The sequence below is a fragment of the Microcebus murinus genome, chromosome 10 (assembly GCF_040939455.1).
Source record: "Microcebus murinus isolate Inina chromosome 10, M.murinus_Inina_mat1.0, whole genome shotgun sequence".
Classification (NCBI taxonomy): Eukaryota; Metazoa; Chordata; class Mammalia; order Primates; family Cheirogaleidae; genus Microcebus; species Microcebus murinus.
This window is the reverse complement of record NC_134113.1, coordinates 102,362,420-102,382,795: the sequence shown is the minus strand read 5'-3', so window position 1 is coordinate 102,382,795 and position 20,376 is coordinate 102,362,420. Positions and strand designations below refer to the sequence as shown.

Sequence of the window (20,376 nt, the reverse complement as noted above, 5' to 3'; positions counted from 1 at the left end):
GGCTACTTCTCCCCCGATTCCCCCTTGTACTTCATTGTCCTCCCCACCCCCTTCTTGCCCACGGGACTCTTTTGACAGGGCAAGCCTCTTTTTTGGGTTCACCTATCGGCTTCCTCCCCTAAAGTCCTTCCCACCTACCCTTACTTAGTAGCTAAGATTATTCGCTTTGGCGAGAAAACTCCCTTAAGCTCTTTGGAAAAGATCCGGATGTCATAATACTCCCTTACAATGCTTCTCAAATTCTGTGGCTAATACAAAATGATGATGACTGGGCAGTTAACTGTACATCTTTCCAGGGCAAACTAGATAATCATTACCCCCCTGATAAACTAATTCAGTTCCTCTATCGGATACCTGTAATATTTCCCCAAAAAACAAGAGTCTCCCCCATTCCCGGAGCCGTCTTAGTCTTTACCGACGGATCCTCCTCGGGCACCACGGCTTATAGCATTAATGGCCAGGTCCACAGTTTTCCCACCGGGTTATCCTCTGCTCAACTCGTTGAGTTAGCAGCCTTAGTCACGGTTTTCAAAAACGTAGATCAGTCGCCATTTAACTTGTATACTGATAGCTCTTATGTTGCTCATGCTGTTGCCACCTTAGAAACTGTGCCTCATATTCGGCCCTCCAACAATACCACTCAAATGTTCCAGCAACTACAAAGACTCATTCACTCCTGTTCTGCGCCCTTTTTCATAGGCCATATTCACGCCCACACTGGCCTTCCTGGGCCTCTAGTCTCTGGAAATAATCTTGTTGATCAGGCAACCTGCGTTGCAGGCGCAGTCCACACTATCACTGTTGATCCTGTCTGCGCTGCATGCCAGGCTCATGATTTACACCATCTCAATGCCCATACCCTCAGGCTTAAATTCTCCATTACTAGAGAACAAGCCAGAGAAATCGTCTGCCAATGCAGGGCTTGTTTTACCCTTCTCCCTGAGCCACACCTAGGAGTCAACCCTCGAGGCCTGATCCCTGGAGAGCTCTGGCAAATGGATGTCACTCATTACCCCCCTTTTGGAAAGCTTAAATATGTACATGTCTCTGTAGACACTTGCAGTGGATTTATCTTTGCTTCCCTACAAACAGGCGAAGCCAACCACCACGTTATTAGTCATATTATAGCCTGTCTCACCTCCCTCCCTCAGCCTAAAGTTATTAAGACTGACAATGGCCTGGGATATGTCAGCTCCAACTTCAAAAGGTTTTGTGCTCAGCTAGGCATTAAGCATATTACAGGCATTCCATATAACCCTCAGGGCCAAGGTATTGTAGAGAGAGCTCATCAGACGTTAAAAAATACGCTCTCCAAACTGCAATCGGGAGGAGGAATTTTGTACCCTTTTACAGGTAATTCCAAAACCCTGCTTAATCACGCCCTGTTCATTTTAAATTTTCTCACCTTTGACACCGCCGGTAAGACAGCCGCCGACCGCCTTTGGCACCCATCCACCACCGATACTTATGCACAGGCCTTATGGAAGGAGCCGCTTATAGGCAAATGGCTGGGGCCTGACCCTGTCCTCATATGGGGAAAAGGACATGCCTGCATCTACAATACCCAGGCAGGAAACGCCAGATGGCTACCAGAGAGAGCGATTAAGTTATATAACCCACCCAGGGAATCCCCTGAGAAGAATTCTTAATTCTGTTCTCTTCCAGAAATACAATGACTCCCCGAGAAAAGGCGCTGCCCCTCCTATGCCTAATTCTAGTCGTGACCAAGAGCACCATCTCAACCAACATCCATCAGATCTACAACTATACATGGCAGGTAATTAATGAGGCAGGAGACGTTGTTAATTCCTCCTCATGTCTCTCCGCCGTTATACCATGGGATCCATTAAAAATTGACCTATGCGTATTAGCTCTTGGGGCTAAAGACCCTGCATGGGGCCTTCCCGCACTTTTCGCCCCTCAGCCAGCTCCTCCAATGACTGACTCCTCCCCAGGCTTTTGCTCCTCAGGAGCCGGACGCTCTGCAATGAGATATAAAGACCTTTATGTTTGCCCAGGGGCCCATCGACCTCGTACCAACAACTACCAATGTGGTTACACCCCTGACTTCTTTTTTTTTTTTTTTTTTTGAGACAGATATCTCACTTTGTTGCCCAGGCTAGAGTGAGTGCCATGGCGTCAGCCTAGCTCACAGCAACCTCAAACTCCTGGGCTCGAGCGATCCTTCTGTCTCAGCCTCCTGAGTAGCTAGGACTACAGGCATGCGCCACTATGCCCGGCTAATTTATATATATATATATATATATATATATATATATATTAGTTGGCCAATTAATTTCTTTCTATTTATAGTAGAGACGGGGTCTTGCTCTTGCTCAGGCTGCTTTTGAACTCCTGACCTTGAGCAATCCACCCGCCTCGGCCTCCCAGAGAGCTAGGATTACAGGCGTGAGCCACCGCGCCCGGCCGCCCCTGACTTCTTTTGTGCTTCCTGGGGCTGTGAGACCACCGGTGATACCTATTGGAATCCCTCCTCTTCCTGGGATTATATCACCGTCAAGAAGCAGTTTCCCCATCAAGCTCCTTCGTCCCCTTACGCCCCAGAACCACCCACTGATCCTCAGTGTAACAACCAATGGTGCAACCCCCTGTTAATTTTATTCACCGAAGCTGGAAAAAAGACTTCTTGGGATCAGTCCAGGGGATTTGAGTGGGGGCTTAGACTTTACATATCTGGAAAAGACATTGGTCTCACATTTAAAATCAAATTAATTAAAAGCCTCCCCAGAGGTCCTACGGTCACAATAGGTCCTAACCATGACCTACACCCACCTCGACCTCACAGTCCCTCCAGGGGCCTACCCTCCTCCCCAGCTGTGTCCCCTTTTCCGTTTAGCACCTCCCTATACCAACCTACCCTGCCCGAGGGGCCCCCCTCCTCTGCAGAACTAATTCTCACCTTAGTCAACGCCTCTGTCAGGACCATCCAAGAGGCCAACAATTCAGAATATCAGGAATGTTGGGTATGCTACTCCCCCCGGCCTCCCTTCTATGAGGGTGTTGCTACATTTGGTAAACTATTATTTACTAATGACACCAGCAAACTCAGATGGGGCCTGGAGACCCATGATGGCCTGACACTCAGCCAAGTCACAGGCCTAGGCCTTTGCCTTCTTAGCCCAAGAATGCTTCCCCCTGCACCCTTAGAAAAAATATGTAATCAGTCAATTACTGTCGACTCCACCTTTCAGTATATTCAGGCACCTAACACCTCTTATTTTGCTTGTTCCTCCGGTCTTACCCCGTATGTAGTCACTGCAACGTTTCTTGAGCATAGGGAATATTGTGTGTTAGTCATGCTCCTCCCCAGACTCACTATACATCCTGCTGACAAATTGCTCAGACTTTGGGAACGCGGCATCACAATGCCCCGGAGAAAGAGGGAGCCCATCACGGCCATAACACTCACAGTTGTCCTAGGCCTTGGTGCCACAGGGGCTGGAACAGGCATAGCCTCTCTGGTCACCTCCAACCAGCAGTACCTGCAGCTCTCTGCTGCCATCGATAATGATCTCCGAGAGCTACAGCAGGGCCTAAAGTATCTTAAAGAGTCCCTTGCTTCGCTTTCTGAGGTAGTGTTGCAAAATAGAAGGGGCCTAGACTTAGTGTTCCTCCAAGAGGGAGGTTTGTGTGCAGCACTTAAAGAAGAATGTTGCTTCTACGCAGACAAAACAGGCCTGGTAGAAGATAGCATTGAAAGAGTTAGACAAAGCCTAGAAGATAGAAAAAAACGGAGGGAACAGAGTGAAGAATGGTATCAAAATTGGTTTTCCACATCCCCCTGGCTATCCACATTGCTTCCCAGTGTCTTAGGGCCGCTTGTAGGATTTCTGTTGCTCCTCACCTTTGGGCCTTGGGCATTCAAAAAACTAACTGACTTTGTAAAGTCACAGGTGGACGCAGCCACACAAAAATCGGTCTCCGTGTTTTACCAACGGCTGGAACAAAGAGGCTCCAGAGAAGACCTCCATACAGAGTCTCCCCATACAGCCACAGAGAGTCTAAATTTTTCAAACCTTGCCTCAGCCATGGAACGCAGTTGGTTCCAAAGGCTGTGGAGACGCCCATGATGGGATTATCGTGATGCCCGTACCAGGTGCACGCCCCCACCAGCAGTGAGGTAACTCCATGATGGGAATATTGTAGGTCCATGCCTGGGGGCACACTTCATAATCAGAAGTGCCGGAGCTGGATGCCACCTACATAGTCTAAGACAGAGGCCTCAACTTCACATTGATCGCCCAATCTTATATTTGGGGTGCTGGTCGCGGAAGCCCATCGCGTAGCCTCAGACAGGCTCTCCACCAACTTATACAAATCTCCCTCATATTAATAAAGAGAGGGGGAGATATTAGGAACCGAGGCCTTTGAAGGTCTTAACCCATAAATACTCTGAGCTGTCAGAAGGTGCTTAATGGCCTTCCGAGAAAGATCGCAAGATATTCCAGGCTTGGCGCCAGAGGCTGTTTGTGACTGATAAACCCTCCAGGGTTGGCGCCAGAGGCTATCTGTGACTGATAAACCCTAGGATGTTTGTAACTGATTGACCCTAAACTGTTTTTGACCGATCAACCCTAACCCCCCGCTGCCCCTCCCTACTTCTTTGTTTCTGTATGCTTATGAAACCAACGAAAAACCTAGTAAAGCAGACCTTGACAACCCTTTGCTTGGTCTCATTCCTTTCTCTCGCCATCTCTTTCAGTCATGGTCCCCCTTGACCCCCGCGAGTAACAGAAGGTCCTGCGGGTCGGGACAAAAAATTAGCTATATAATACCAAAAATTTCTTTATTCAAAAAATGGTTTGAATGATCATCAGTAAAGATGATCAAGCTGCATTAGCTCTGTATACATGAAAGAAGCAATGCATTTAAACTAATTTTTCCATTAAATTGTCTCATTGCCATAGCATGCTGAAAAGACTAATTTATTACAGCATTATATATATCATAATTTTTCAGTGTAAGAGTGGGATACAAATTTATTTATTTACTTGTTGCATTTTTACTTTAAAGAGCAACAGTTACAAATTAAAGTGATATTTTATTTAGACACACACTAAATGTGTGTGTATCTATATCATTGGTCTAGTTCTTCCCCTCTCTCTGCTCTTCTCTCTCTCACACACACATTTTACTCTACCTCTAGAGTAAGAATATTTACTTCTGAGAAAATATAACTATTTAGAATGTGGAGTTTATTTTGTTCAAACCTTAGAATTTCACCTTCATGTTGCCATAGCATTTGGTAAGATGATCTAACTGACATTTTATGATATGTATTTCAAGCTTCTGATTATGTGAAGAAATGGAAGCATGTCACCTAGACTGAAAAATCAAGTTAAAATTAAAAATGCAAATTTTATTTCAACATACAAAATGACTTCGGAAACTGTTTCAAAACTCTTTCATATGCAAACATTATTTAATTCCTTGAGTAATCTGTTTAGAAAGTTTATAACTTAAAACATATCAGTAAACAAAAAACAAAAAAAAAACAAGTTTAAGCAGCACAATTCACTATTGCAAGGACATGGAAACATCCCAAGTGCCCATCTATTCATGACTGGATTATTAAAATTTGGTATATGTTTACAATGGAATATTATCCAATTCTAAGAAATGACAGCGAGCTAGCACCGCTTGTATTATCCTGGATTGAGCTTAAGTCCATTATCCAAAGTGAGGTGACATAATATCAGAAAAATTGGCTCCACATGTACTTGCTATCAAATTGGTACTGACCGATTATCAACATGGTGCCCAAATGAGCACCATGTTGGAGTGGTGGAGTTCACCAGAGATTCGGGGGTTGGAGGGAAAGACCCATATCTGAGGGATGTGGCAAACAGTGTAGAGGGAAAGGGTATACCTCCAACCCTTGCTAGGTAAAGGCAAAGTTATAAAATCTAACCAAAATGCAAAAAAACCACAAAACATTTATTGGGTGTGGGGCAGGTGGGAGGGGGGTGGAGGGGATGGTTATATATCTACATTATAAGTGCAATGTGCATTGTCGGGGGGATGGACACTTTTGAAGCTCTGACTTGATGAGGGAGGGAAGGCAAGGGCAATGTATTTAACCTTAACATTTGTACCCCAATATTATGTTGAAATAAAAAAAAAATAAAAAATGAAAAAAAAAGAAACTTGCCACTCACCAGATAGATAGAAAATGACAGGAATTAATCTTTTTTCTATAATTTGTTTATTTTTTTTCTTAATACACATTAAAATTCATCTTTAGCTGCTCAGATACAAAATGTTATTTCTGATACTCCCTAAAATTATGTGGCATACTACCAGTGGGACTCTCTCTGTCATCCAAGCTGGAGTGCTGTGGCACATAGCTCACTGCAGCCTCAAACTCCTGGGCTCAAGGAATGTTCCTGCCTCAGCCTCCTGAGTAGCTTTGACTATAGGTGTGCACCACCATGCCCTGCTTATTTTTACTTTTTTTTTTTTAGAGACTTGATCTTGTTGCTCAGGCTGGGCACAAATTCCTGGACTAAAGTTATCCTCCTGCCTCAGCCTCCAGAGTAGCTGTTATTACCTGGCACGGTGATAGCAATGATTCTTAAAACAGGACTTCTTTATCCCAAGTCCAGTGCTCTTTTATCCATACATTATGGATCAATATCCCAGGGCAGTTTAAAGTTATAATGGAGGCAGTGGAAGCCTGTGGTTCAGGAGTCAGGGGACTGTGACATCTATACAAGAAAGGCACTTTAAATAACATATAAAACAAGGCACTGCATATACTAGATAGAAAGAAGGTGACATAGATCAACAAGGCTTGGCAAAGACTTGATTAAGTAAAGTTTTTGCCTATTTTGCCTGTTTTTTGCCTAAAATCTTTGTTTATTTCCCAGATACCCAAAGCTTAAACAAGTCATCTCAGAGATGCTGGTGTTACTATGTGTTGTAGTGCCCCTTCACATCTGGACGCTTGTGTGGGGGACACAGCAATTCAAGAGCCACAGGCTCTGTCTTTCTTCAGGCACCTGAATGAGACCCCCATGTGTGAGATGGCTCTGCAATAAGTGGGCTCTGTCTACCACCTACATTTTATACCATTAGGGTATTCACCAAATCATGCCCTGGTTAAAAACATCATCACCATCTTGTTTCTGCAGTAATCAATGACAAGACAAATTCCACACAAGGAGCTCATAGTCTTAACATCTTTGTACTTTGAATGAAATTAGTCTGAACTGTCTGTACCAGAAAGAGGTTTACAACTCAGCATACCTACAGAAGCCGTGCATTTTTACATTTTTATGCTAATAAAAGATGGAAATTAGCTCCTTGCGGCTATGCTCTCTTCACCTCCTTAAGAGTTTCTAAGTTTTTTTCTTTGTATGAAGTTTTTTTTTGTTTCTTTTATTTCATCATATTATGGGGGTACAAATATTGTTAAGGTTACATATATTGGCTTTGCCACCCCTCCCCCCTCGCCAAGTCGGAGCTTCTAGCACGTCCATCTTTGCCTAGGCCAATGTCTGATAGTGTTTTTCCAACATCTTTTTCTAGGATTATTAAGGTTTCATGCCTTACGTTTAAATCTGATATCCATCTTGAGTGGATTTTTGTGAGAGGTGAGAGATATGGATCCTGATTCAATCTTCTGCATGTAGCTATCCAGTTTTCCCAGAACCATTTATTGAAGAGAGATTCTTTTCCCCATTGTATTTTTGTCTGCTTTATCAAAGATTAGGTTACCATATGCAGATGGTTTCATCTCTGGAAACTCAGTTCTATTGCAAATATCAATGTTTCTGTTCTTGTGTCAGTTCCAGGCTGATTTAACTATTATTGCTTTATAGTACAGTTTGAAGTTAGGAAGACTGATGCCTCCCAGTTTGTTCTTTTTACTTAAGATTGCTTTGGCTATCCAAGGTTTTTTTTGGTTCCATACAAAGTGAAAAATTATTTTTTCTAGATCTGTAAAGAATGATGGTGGTATTTTGATGGGGATTGCATTGATTCTGTAGATGAGTTTAGGTAATATTATATTGATTCTACCAATCAATGAACAAGGTAGATTTTTCCATCTGTTTACATCTTCTACAATTTCCCTCTTTAGTGTTTCATAGTTCTCCTTGTATAAGTCTTCATATCTTTCATTGAATGTACTCCTAGATATTTAATTTTCTTTGGAGCTATAGTAAAAGGTATAGCATTTTTTATTTGAGTTTCAGCTTAATGGTTCTTGGCATATATGAATGATTCTGATTTGTGCATATTGATTTGTAACTTGAAATTTTACCAAATTCATTTATCAAATCCAGGAGTCTCTTGGATAAATCCATGGGGTTTTCTAGATATTTCTAGATATTTCATATCATCAGTGAAGAGTGATAATTTGATCTCATCTGCCCCCACTTGGATGCCCTTAATACCCTTCTCTTGCCAGATTGCTATGGTTAGGACTTCGATCACTATGCTGAATAGAATAAAATAGCCCCAAATCTCCTTTTTTTTGAGGATTTTTGCATCTATATTCATGATGGATATTGGTCTGTAATTTTCTTTTTTTGTTGTGTCCTTTCCTGGCTTTGGTATCAAGGTGATATTGGCTTTGTAGAATGAGTTAGGAAGGATACCATCCTTCTCAATGATGTGGAATAGTTTCTGTAGTATAGGTATGAGTTCATCTTTGTATGTTTGGTAGAACTCTGAAGTGTAGCCATCTGGTCCGGAACTTTTCCACGTGGGGAGGTTGTTAATTACTGCTCCAATTTCTAAGCTTGAGATTGGTCTATTCAGGAATTCTGTTATCTCCTCGGTGAACTTAAGGAGGTTGTATGAATCCAGGAATTTGTCCATTTCCTCTTTGTTATGTAGTTTTGGTGCATATAGATTCTTATACTAGTGAAACATAATGTTTTTTATTTCTGTGGTGTGTGTTGTGATCTCTCTTTTTTCGTTTCTTATTGAGTTTATTAGAGTCCTTTCTCTTTGACTCCTTGTCAATCTAGCAAGAGGGTCATCGATTTTGTTTATCTTTTCAAAAAACCAGCTTCTGTTTTTATTGATCTTCTGTATAATCCTCTTGTTCTCCATTTCATTAAGTTCTGCTTTGATCTTCATTGTTTCTTTTCTTCTACTAGGATTGGAATTTGTTTGCTCTTCTTTTTCCAATTCCTCAAGTCTATTCATTAGGTTGTCAGTATCTAATTATTCTGGTTTTTGTACATGAGCATTTATTGCCATTAGTTTTCCTCTCAGGAAAGCTTTTGCTGTATCCCACAGGTTTTGGTAACAAGTGTCTCTGTTATCATTTTGTTCGAAGAAACTCTTGATTTCCCTCTGAATTTCCTCCTTGACCCAATAATTTTTCAATAATAGATTGTTTATTTTCCATGATTGTGTGAGGCATTGAGTGTTTCTATAAGAATTGCACTGTAATTTTACACCACTATGGTCAGAAAAGATACAAGGCATAATTTCTATGTTCTTGAATTTTTTGAGATCTTATTTGCAGCCTAGGATGTGGTCAATTTTGGAGAAGGATCCATGGGCTGCTGAGAAGAATGTAAATTCAACTTTATTGGTGTGGAATGTTCTGTAGCGATCTGTTAGACCTTTTTGATCAAGAGCTCTATTCCAGTCCATTATTTCCTTTGCTTATTTTCTGTTTGGAGGATCTATCCAGATCATTCAGTGGAGTGTTAAAGTCCCCTGCTACTATGGTAGTGTTGTGTAACATGGTGTTTAGAGTAGACAAGGTTTGCTTTATGTGATTGGTGCTCCTTCATTGGGTGCATAAATATTAAGAATTGTTAAATCTTCTTGTTGGATCTTCTCTTTCACCATTATAAAATGGCCATCTTTATCCTTTTTTACTTTTGCTATTTTAAAGCTTATGTTGTCTGCAAATAGTATTGCTACCCTAGCTTTCTTGTGACTTCTGTTTGACTGGATTATAGTTTTTCATCCCTTGACCTTGACCTTTCATCCCTTGACCAGCTGGGAAGCATCTTTGTGAGATAGATGTGTTTTCTGTAGACAGCAGATACTAGGCTTGTGGATTTTTATCCACTCTGTCAGTCTATGTCTCTTCAGTTGACAGTTTAAGCCATTTAACATTAATTGAGAGGATTGAAATTGGAGGTAGATTTCCATTCATATTATTGGGTGAAGTCTTGTTGCTTTGTCTTACTCCTTGAGCCATCATGTAGTTTGAGATCTAACCTTTAATTATTTGAAGATTTTACTTTCAGGAGTGTCTATTGCCCTGTTTGGTTAGAAATGCGGGTCTGAGAACTTCCTGTAGGGCTGATCTGGACTTCACAAATTCCTTCAGTGATTGCTTACCTGAGAAGGACTTTATTTCTGCCTTATAGATGAAACTTAATTTTTCCGGTTAAAGAATTCTAAGTTGGGCTTTGTTCTGTTTTATTTATTTATTTATTATTTATTAATTTATTTTTTTGATCAAGAATGTAACCAGATATTTTAGAGGGTTAAGGATAGGCACTCAATCCCTCCTGGCTTGTAAGGTTTCCGATGAGATGTCTGCTGTTAGTCTGATAGGTTTTCCATCATAGGTTAATTGTTGTTTTTGCCTCGCTGCATGGAGGATTGCTTCTTTCACATTTACTTTGGTCAGCCTAAAGACCATGTGGCGAGGTGATTGCCTTTTCATGTTGAGTCTCCCAGGAGTTCTGTGTGCTTCTTATATTTGGATATCAAGATTTCTGGCCACACTCAGCATATTTTTCTCCATTATTCCATGAAATAAGTTTTCCAGCCCTTGTGATTGTTCTTCTTCCCCTTCCAGAATCTTGATCACCCTGAGACTCAGCTTTTTTTTACATAATCCCACACTTCTTGTAAGCTTTGGTCTTGTTTCTTGTTTCTGTGTTCTCTTTCTTCCTCTTATTTTTTTTAGCACATATGCATAATATTCGAGCTCTGAGATTCTTTCCTCTGCATGGTCCATCCTGTCCTTGATGCTTTCCACTGTATTATGTAGTTCCTTGATTGTTTCCTTCATTGCCAAATTTCTGATTGGTTTTTCTGTATAATTTCAATTTATTTGGAGAATTTTTCATTCATTTCCTGAATTGTTCTTGTGGTTTTTCTATGTTGGGATTCTATTGTCTCTTTAATTCTATTGAGTTTTCTAACAATCCATATTCAGAATTCTTCCTCTGTCAGTTTAAACATATCATGTAAGTTGGTGTTGGTTGATGGAGGTCAAGTATTTTCTTTTGGAGGTGACTTTTCCCTCTGCTCCTTCATGTTTCTTGTGATCTCCTGCTGCTTTTTTCTCATCTGGGTATTTTGTCAAGGACTGGAGGTGTTGGAACTGGGTTATGAGCCAAATTCTGGGATGATCTTTGGCAGGGTTGGGAAAATGTGCTGTGGTCCTGTATCATCTTAGAGGAGTTTGAGTCTGTTGGGTTATCTTTGATCTAATGTCTTCACCTTCTGTCTACTGAGATTAATGGGTTTAGGCCCTTTGCTTGGAGACTCAGGGGTTAGATCACTCTTGTGAGAGTGAGTTCACTCTCAATCCCTAGGTTGAAGTGGGAGGCACTATGATAAGCTCTGAGATTATGCTGTCTTTTGTTACCTGAGGTTTCTAAGAGTCCCAAACCAGAAAAAGACCTGCCACATCACTTAGTGTTTGGCAGGGTGAGGTCAGTCCATTTCACACGAAATTCCAGTGGGCTGGTCACCGCCAAGGGTCTTCTTCAACCCTAGCAGATCTCAGCTCAGACAATAGATTCCCTCACCCCTCTGCAATTCCCAGGAATGGGGCTTTCCCTTTGGCTGGAGGCACTGGCTATCAGGCCACAGTAAAGAAATAAAGAGGGGATTCAGCTTGATAGGCTGCTCTGATAGGCTGTTAGAGCCATCTTTCCGTGGCCAGCACCAGAAGGGAGGTGGAAGCAAAGTGGAGGTGACAGTCTTGCAACCTGGATTTCAGGTTAAACAGCCTCTTTCTCAACTCTGCCCGGAGGCGGAGTCAGATCCTTTGGTGCAAAGCACTCGGACCCAAATCATAGGAGGGTGTGGGTGATGATGCCTCCCCAGGCTATATCTGGACAAGCAGCCTCCTTTGCAACTTTGCCTTGCCAAGATGGGCTCTGCTCTCTAGACACAGGGCACAGGCAGTTGTGTGCAGTGATAGACTGCCCAAGATCAACCTGGCGGGGCAGCAGCATGAACCAGCACTTTGCGCTTTCTGCCCCTTTAAACAAAGAATTCGAGACAAGTGGCAGGAAAGGGAACAGCCTGTTTCTCAGCTCTTCCCAGAGGTGTAGTCGGACCCCCTGGTGCAAAGCACCCAGAGTCAGGTCACAGGAGGGTGTGGGTGATAATGTCTCTCCAGGTTATATCAGGAAAATCAGTCTCCTTCACAACTGCACCTTGCCAAGACGGGCTCTGCTCTCTGGACACAGAGCACAGATGGTTTGTGCAGCAAGAGACTGCCCAAGATCAATCTGGTGGGGCAGCTGCATGAACCACCACTCTGCACTTTGTGCCCCTTTAAACACAGAATTTGAGACAAGCAGCAGGAATGGGAACAGCCTGTTTCTCAGCTGTGCCCATAGGCAGAGTCAGACCCTTTGGCATGAAGCACCTGGTCCCAAGTCAAGTTCCCTCCCTCTTCTGCCCCCTCACTGGTGGAGTTTGAGTGGCCAGAGTCCACTGAAAGGCTCCACCAAGGGGTGAAAACTTCCCCTTTTCCACCCATCACTGGCAGAGATTGGGCCACTGAAGTCCTCTGGAAGGGTCCACTGAGGAGAGAGCTCCCTCCTTCTTCCGCCCCCTCACCAGTGGAGCTTGGGCCACCCGAGTCCACCAGACAGCCCAGCCAAATGAATGATCTGTCTCACTTTTCTGCCGCTTCAAAAGTGAAGCATAAGCCACTGGTGTGTACAGACCTCCCAGCCAAGGAGTCCCTGCATGGTGCACTGGAGAGTTCAAATTGCTTTCCACTCCTGTCTCCTCTCTGAACTGCCTGACCATCTATGTTACCTCTTAGCACTGACTTCAGGCGCTTCACTGCTTGTGTGGGTGTGGGGGTCGGTGAAGGAGAAGGCGTCCCCCCTGTGGGATGGATCACACAGTCCCAACTGGCTGGCCTCAGAGTGCAGCCAGCTTGTGCTCCAATCCCTGCTGAACAACTCGGACTCTCAAAACTTTGTGGACAATCCACTGAATCACTTTCCTCCTTTGCCCAGCACTGCTGACCCTTGAAGCTTCCCTGCAATTCTGTGAAGCTGATCCTGTGGGAGTACTACCCACTAGAGTGATTTAGATCGTTTTCTTCACCTCCCACTCTGAGAATGGAGAGCCAGGAGGTCATCCCTAATCTGCCATTTTTGACAATATTGCATGAAGTTTTAAAAGCTTAAACACTAAAATGTCTTTCTTAGCCTCAATGTTTTAACAGCTCTCAACCTCCAAACCCTTCCGAGTGAAATTGTGCTCACTTTTGTGGGCTCAGTCATTTTGATTGTGTCTCTTAAGAAGATAAATTTATGTAGTAAAATATTTTAAAAATCTAATCATAAAACCAGCTTTTGGTTATGTTGATCTTCTGTACAGTTCTTTTGTTCTCAATTTCATTTAGTTCTGCTTTGATCTTAGTTATTTCTTTTCTTCTGCTAGGTTTGGAATTGATTTGTTCTTCCTTTTCCAATTCCTTGAGACTGTTTATTAGCTTGTTGATTTTTGAGCTTTCTGTTTTTTGAATGTGAGAATTTAATGCTATTAGTTTTCCTCTCAGGAATGCTTTTGCTGTATCCCACAGATTTTGATAACTTGTGTCCCTGTTATCATTTAGTTCAAAGAAACTTTTGATTTATCTCTGTATTTCCTCCTTGACCCAATAGTCATTCAACAATAGATTGTTTAATTTCCATGACTTTGTGAAGTGATGAATGTTTCTGTTGGAACTGAACTTTAATTTTATACCACTATGATCAGTGAAGGTACATGGTATAATTTATATTTTTTTGAATTTGTTGAGGTCTGATTTGTGGCCTAGTATGTGATCAATTTTGGAGAAAGTTCCATGATCTGATGAGAAGAATGTATATTCAGCCTTAGTTGGGTGTAATGTTCCATAGAAATCTGTTAGACCCTTTTGTTCTAGAGCTCTGTTTAAGTCCATTATTTCTTTGTTATTTTATGTTTGGAAGATCTTTCCAGTTCATTCAGTGGGGTGTTGAAGTCCCTGGCTACTATGGCATTATTTTTGATCATGCTATATAGATCAGACAGGGTTTGCTTTATGTATCTGGTGCTCCTGAGTTGTGTGCATAAGTATTAAGAATTGTTAAGTCTTCTTGTTGGATCATCCCTTTCACCATTATATTAATGGCAGTATTTTTCATTTCTTACTTTTGCTATTTTAAAGGTTATGTTATCTGAAATAAGTATAGTTACCCCTGCCTTCTTTTGACTTCTGTTAGCCTGAATGATTGTTTTCCATCTCGTGACCTTGAGCCTGAAAGCATCCTTGTCAGTTAGATGAATTTCCTATAGACAACAGATACTAGGCTTGTGGACTTTTATGCACTCTGCCAGTTTATGTGTCTTCAGTTGACAGTTTAAGCCATTCACAGTTATTGAGAGGATTGATATTTGAGGTATATTTCCGATCATATTGTTGGGTGAATTCCTATTGTTTTGTTTTAATGCTTGAGCCATCATGGAGTCCAGGTTCTAGACTTTAACACTTGAGTAATTTTACTTTGGAGAGTGTCTTTGTGCTGTTCAGTGTATAATGCAGGTCTAAGTACTTAAGCTGTGCTATAAGGATACAGCAACTAAAACAACATGATACTGGCATAGGAAGAGAGATATAGATCTTTGGAACAAGACTGAGAATGCAGATATGAAACCTCCTGTATATTGTCATCTAATGTTTGACAAAGCAAAGAAAAATATACACTGAGGAAGAGAATCTCTTTTCAAAATGGCACTGGGTAAACTGGATAAGATTGAAACTGGATCCCCACCTCTCATCCCTCACAAAAATCAATTCACGTTGGACAATAGACTTAAACCTAAGGTATGAAACCTTAAGAATCCTAGAAGAAAATGTCAGGAAGAACCTTTCTGATATCAGTCTAGGCAAAGAATTTATGAAGAAGACTCCCAAAGCAATCACAGCAGCAACAAAAATAAATAAGTGGGACCTGATCAAATTAAAAAGCTTTTGCACAGCCAAGGAAACTATCATTAGTGTGACTAGACAGCCAACAAGAATGGGTGAAAATATTTGCTCTCTACACATCCAATAAAGGGCTGATAACAAGAATCTATCTAGAACTCAAAAATATCAACAAGGAAAAATCAAACAATCCTATCAACAAATGGGCAAAGGACAAGAACAGAAACTTTCCTAAAGAAGACAGAATAATGACCAGAAAACATGTAAAAAATGCTCAACATCTCTAATCATTAGAGAAATGCAAATCAAAACCACAATGAGATATCACCTAACCCCAGTGAGATTGGCCTGTATCAAGAAATCCCAAAACAACAAATGCTGGTGAGGCTGTGGAGAGACAAGAACAATCTTACACTGCTGGTGGAACTGCAAATTCATGCCATCTCTGTGGAAAGGAATTTGGAGATACCTCAAAGAGCTAAAAATAGAAATACCATTAGATCCAGCAATAGCACTATTAGGCATCCACTGAAAGGAACAAAAGTCATTAAATAATAAAAACATATGCACCCAAATGTTTATGGCAGAACAATTCACTGTTGCAAGGATGTGTAAACAACACAAGTGCCCATCAATCCATGAGTGCATTAATAAAACATGGTATATGTATACAATGGAATACTATTCAATTATAAAAAATGGCAATAATCTAGCACTTCTTATATTATCCTGGATAGAGCTTGAGCCCATCCTCCAAAGTGAGGTATCACAAGAATGGAAGAATAGGCACCACATGTACTCACCATCAAACTGGCACTGACTGATCAACACTAATATGCTCACAGGGTAGTAATATTCTTTGGGGATTGGAATGTTGTAGTGGGTAAACTCACAACTAGTGGATGTGGTGAGTGAGCATTGTAGTAGAGGGGAAAGGTCATGCCTCAAATCATGGTTTGGGTGTGGCAAAGTCATAGCATGCAACCAAAATGTTCATACCCCCATAATATCCTAAAATTAAAAAAAAACATTTGATAGCCAAAACAACTTTAACCCTCATAAGTTCTAATTTTAAAAATCTTAAAGAGAGGGCCGGGCGCTGTGGCTCACGCCTGTAATCCTAGCTCTTGGGAGGCCGAGGTGGGCGGATTGCTCAAGGTCAGGAGTTCAAAACCAGCCTGAGCAAGAGCGAGACCCCGTCTCTACTATAAATAGAAAGAAATTAATTGGCCAACTGATATATATATAAAAAATTAGCCGGGCATGGTGGCGCATGCCTGTAGTCCCAGCTACCCGGGAGGCTGAGGCAGAAGGATCACTCGAGCCCAGGAGTTTGAGGTTGCTGTGAGCTAGGCTGACGCCACGGCACTCACTCTAGCCTGGACAACAAAGCGAGACTCTGTCTCAAAAAAAAAAAAAAAAAAAAAATCTTAAAGAGAAACGTAAAATATCAATTTAGATGTTTTTAAAAATAGCATTTTCCCCAATATTTTTGATACTTTGCCTGTGACTAATAATGCTCCATAGAGATAAAACCATTTTAAAAATGTTTCCTTGTCCTTTTCATCACCTTACTATTTACTATAGTTATTGCCATTCTTTCCTCGCATTTATCAACATCAAAGATACTCTAATGTTTATTTTCCATATTCATCTGGCCCCTCTAGGTCTCAAATGCTGTATATGGTATGGCCAATGTGTAGGGCATGTCTACAAGCCCCAAGAAGCCTGGGAAAGAATTTTGCATTTATTTGAATTGTGCTGGGAAAATGCTGAGGATTTCAAAGCAGGAGGAAATGAACTAGAATGCCTGCACTTTAAAAATCAGGGCAATAAAAGTTATTTTAATGAAATTTAGAACAGAAAATTTTCATTAGTTATATGGGATATTATTATTGTAGTTCAAAGGAAGAATTTTTTATATTTATACTTATATATTCCATTCTGTGGTTCTTGTAACCCACAGTAAAATAAACTGGGGACCTCTTGTTTATTTTTAAAAAGGCCAAATTTGAGTAAGTTTAGATTTCAAAAAGCTGAATATAAATTATCTGTGATTCAAACAAATCCAAATGGTAAATCATAATTCAGTGTTTTTTTTTCCCCTCAACTGGTTAAATTGGTTTTCAGCATACACGACAAAAACACAATAATAGTAATGTAAGTAATATGAAAATAGTAAAAGTAACTCTTCACCATTACTTAGTCCTTGACAGTTTTTTAAATATATTTTGATTTATTTTGGTCTACAAATATGCTCCTACATGAAGTACATATATAACCTCAGATAAAACATTAAAACTTGAGCTGTGGAGAAGTGGAATGCCAACCTGAGGAAAGCCATGCTAAGTGGCCCACAGAGCTTTGAATCAGGACCTTGGATTCCATATCAAGCACATATCCAGAAGCTATGTAGTTAAAAAAAAGATTTTTAGATGATAACGGCCCCTTGCTTCTCAGCTTTTGCATTTTCAGTGTCACACTATTAGAAATTATGGAGAAGAAAAACAATACTTCAGACATTCTCCCAGGACTCTTTAAGTACACAAGACCCCACCTTTTCTCCTCACAGTGTGCTGACAGTAGCCACTGCTTCTCTCATGGGCAATGCCCTCATGCTTCTCCTGACTCACCAGGACCACCAGCTCCACACACCCATGTACTTTCTACTGAGCCAACTCTCCTTCATGGGTGTGATGCTGGTTGCCACCACTGTGCCCAGAATGGCTGCTGGCTTTCTGACAGGCAAAAAGTGCACCTTGCCTGCTAGTTGTCGGTTTCAGATTTTTGTCTCACTCACCCTGGGAGGTGGAGAGAGTTTCCTCCTGGCAGCCATGTCTTATGACCACTATGTGACTATTTGCCACCCATGGAAATACCCCAGCCTCATGAGCTGGAAATTATGCCTGAGAATGACTTTGGAGTCTTAGATCCTGGGCAGGGCTGATGGACTCAAGTAGGCTGTAGCTACCCTGAGCTTCACATACTGCAGAGGACAGGTATAAATCATTTCTTCTGTGAGGCTCCAATGCTGGTGCATTTGGCTTGTGCTGATACATGTGTCTTTGAGTATGTCATATACATCTGCTGTGTGCTGATGCTCCTGGTCCCCTTCTCCCTCATCCTGACCTCCTATACTCTCATCCTTGCTGCTGTTCTCCACGTACTTCCACAGAGCCTTCAGGGAGACCTTTGCCACCTGCTCTTCACATCTGGCTGTGGTGGGACTGTCTTATGGAGCCACAATTTTTATCTACACGAGATCCAAATCCTATAGGCCAGCTACCCATGTTAAAGTGAAGTCAGCCTTCTATACCATCTTCACCCCTATGTTGAACCCCTTGCCTACAGTCTGAGGAGCAGCAATGCCAAGGAAGCCTTGGAGGAAATGCCTCTAGGGAAATGTGTAAACCTAAAGTACCAGCAAACATAGTCCCATGGTTCAAGGTGACCTAGTAGCAAATGAATTGAATTCTTGAATTTATTAACATTTTTAATATGTTATAATTCTCTCTCCCTTAGTAATGCATGAAGAGAAAGTTAGGTTCATTTATCTATGTGATAAGAAGTTGCTAAGAATTAAGTGAGCTAATTGTGCTGAGAGATACCATTTCTTTTTTTTTTTTTTTTTTTGAGACAGAGTCTCACTTTGTTACCCAGGCTAGAGTGAGTGCCGTGGCATCAGCCTAGCTCACAGCAACCTCAAACTCCTGGGCTCAAGCGATTCTGCTGCCTCAGCCTCCCGAGTAGCTGGGACTACAGGCATGCACCACCATGCCCGGCTAATTTTTTCTATATATATTAGTTGGCTAATTAATTTCTTTCTGTTTATAGTAGAGACGGGGTCTCGCTCTTGCTCAGGCTGGTTTTGAACTCCTGACCTTGAGCAATCCGCCCGCCTCGGCCTCCCAGAGAGCTGGGATTACAGGCGTGAGCCACCGCGCCCGGCCTAGATACCATTTCTTGAGCATTTATTTGCTATGCTCCATGTTAAGCAATTTCTCTAGATTACTTTGTCTCCTATAACAACCATATAATATTATTGACATCATCTTCGACTTTCTACATGAGAAAATGAAGGCATGGAACATTACATATTTTTCCCAGTATCACACAGTGGGCAAATACTAAAATGTTAACTCCAAAGCCTGTACCCTAACCTTGAATATTTTATTTCTGTCTGGTAATCTACTTTGAATGCTGTTTCCTATGTATGTACTCTATGAATTTTTAAGAACTAAATAGAGAAATGCCACCAAGGACAAATTAAAGCATTATGCTTTAGCTATATTTTAAAATATAGAATCATGACAAAAGGGGAAGTACACAACAAAAATCTCAGTGCTATAATGTCACCAGCATATTTTTACATTTTTTTTCACAGACTTTCTATTTGATGTTTAAAGGCAACCTTTTAAAATGTATGTAACTTTTCATTTAAGTTAATATCTTTTACCAGGCTCTAGTTGTAATTGCAATGGAGAATTGTTTTAAATCATGTCAGAACTAAACTCTCTTTCTTTAATGTTACAGATGTTGCCTATGATGTTTTAAGGTTATGTGGACTTATTATGGACCTATAGCTATGGATATGAGCTTGGAGATGTGTGAAATCATGCTGATTCTTAACAGACTAGTTGGTGATAATGAGTCATCAAAGCCAAGTGGGACTCGACAATCTTTTAAGTTATGTTGGTCATCTTACTTCTAAAAATGTGTAGATAACTAAATATATTCCTTATGCAAAATATGAAATATCTCTGAAGGGTTTCGGGGCCTTTGAAAAAAACAAAGAAATAGGATTATTTTTTATATTAGATGAAGACACAAGCTAGATAGAGATGGCAGAAAGCTATGGCCATCAAAGCCAAACTGTAATCACAGATTGGATAACGCATTGTTTTAGAGGATTTCATGATAGAGCCTAGATTTACTATAGGTACAACACACTAAAGACATACACTGTGTTTTCAACATACAGTAGGAAATAACTAAGAGCTTCCAGGGACAATGTATCTTCAATATTGGGTATCTGAGAGTTAAAACAGCATTTCAGGACGACCTCAATTTCAAGAGGGACAGATTTTAGAACAATGAAAGGAATTTCCTACTTCATCTAGAGCTCCAGGTGCTATTAATATTATACAGCAGTATATTTCAGATAGTACCTTAACCAATGCATATAGATCCTGGAAAGAGGTCCGGAGAGAAGGGTA

The 20,376-nt window shown here is 41.1% G+C and overlaps 1 pseudogene; it reads left to right on the top strand.

Moving 5' to 3' along the window:
• The first annotated feature begins 17,760 nt into the window (after window positions 1-17,760).
• On the top strand, window positions 17,761-18,611 carry LOC142873453 (olfactory receptor 2T12-like; annotated as a pseudogene).
• Window positions 18,612-20,376: the final 1,765 nt, after the last annotated feature.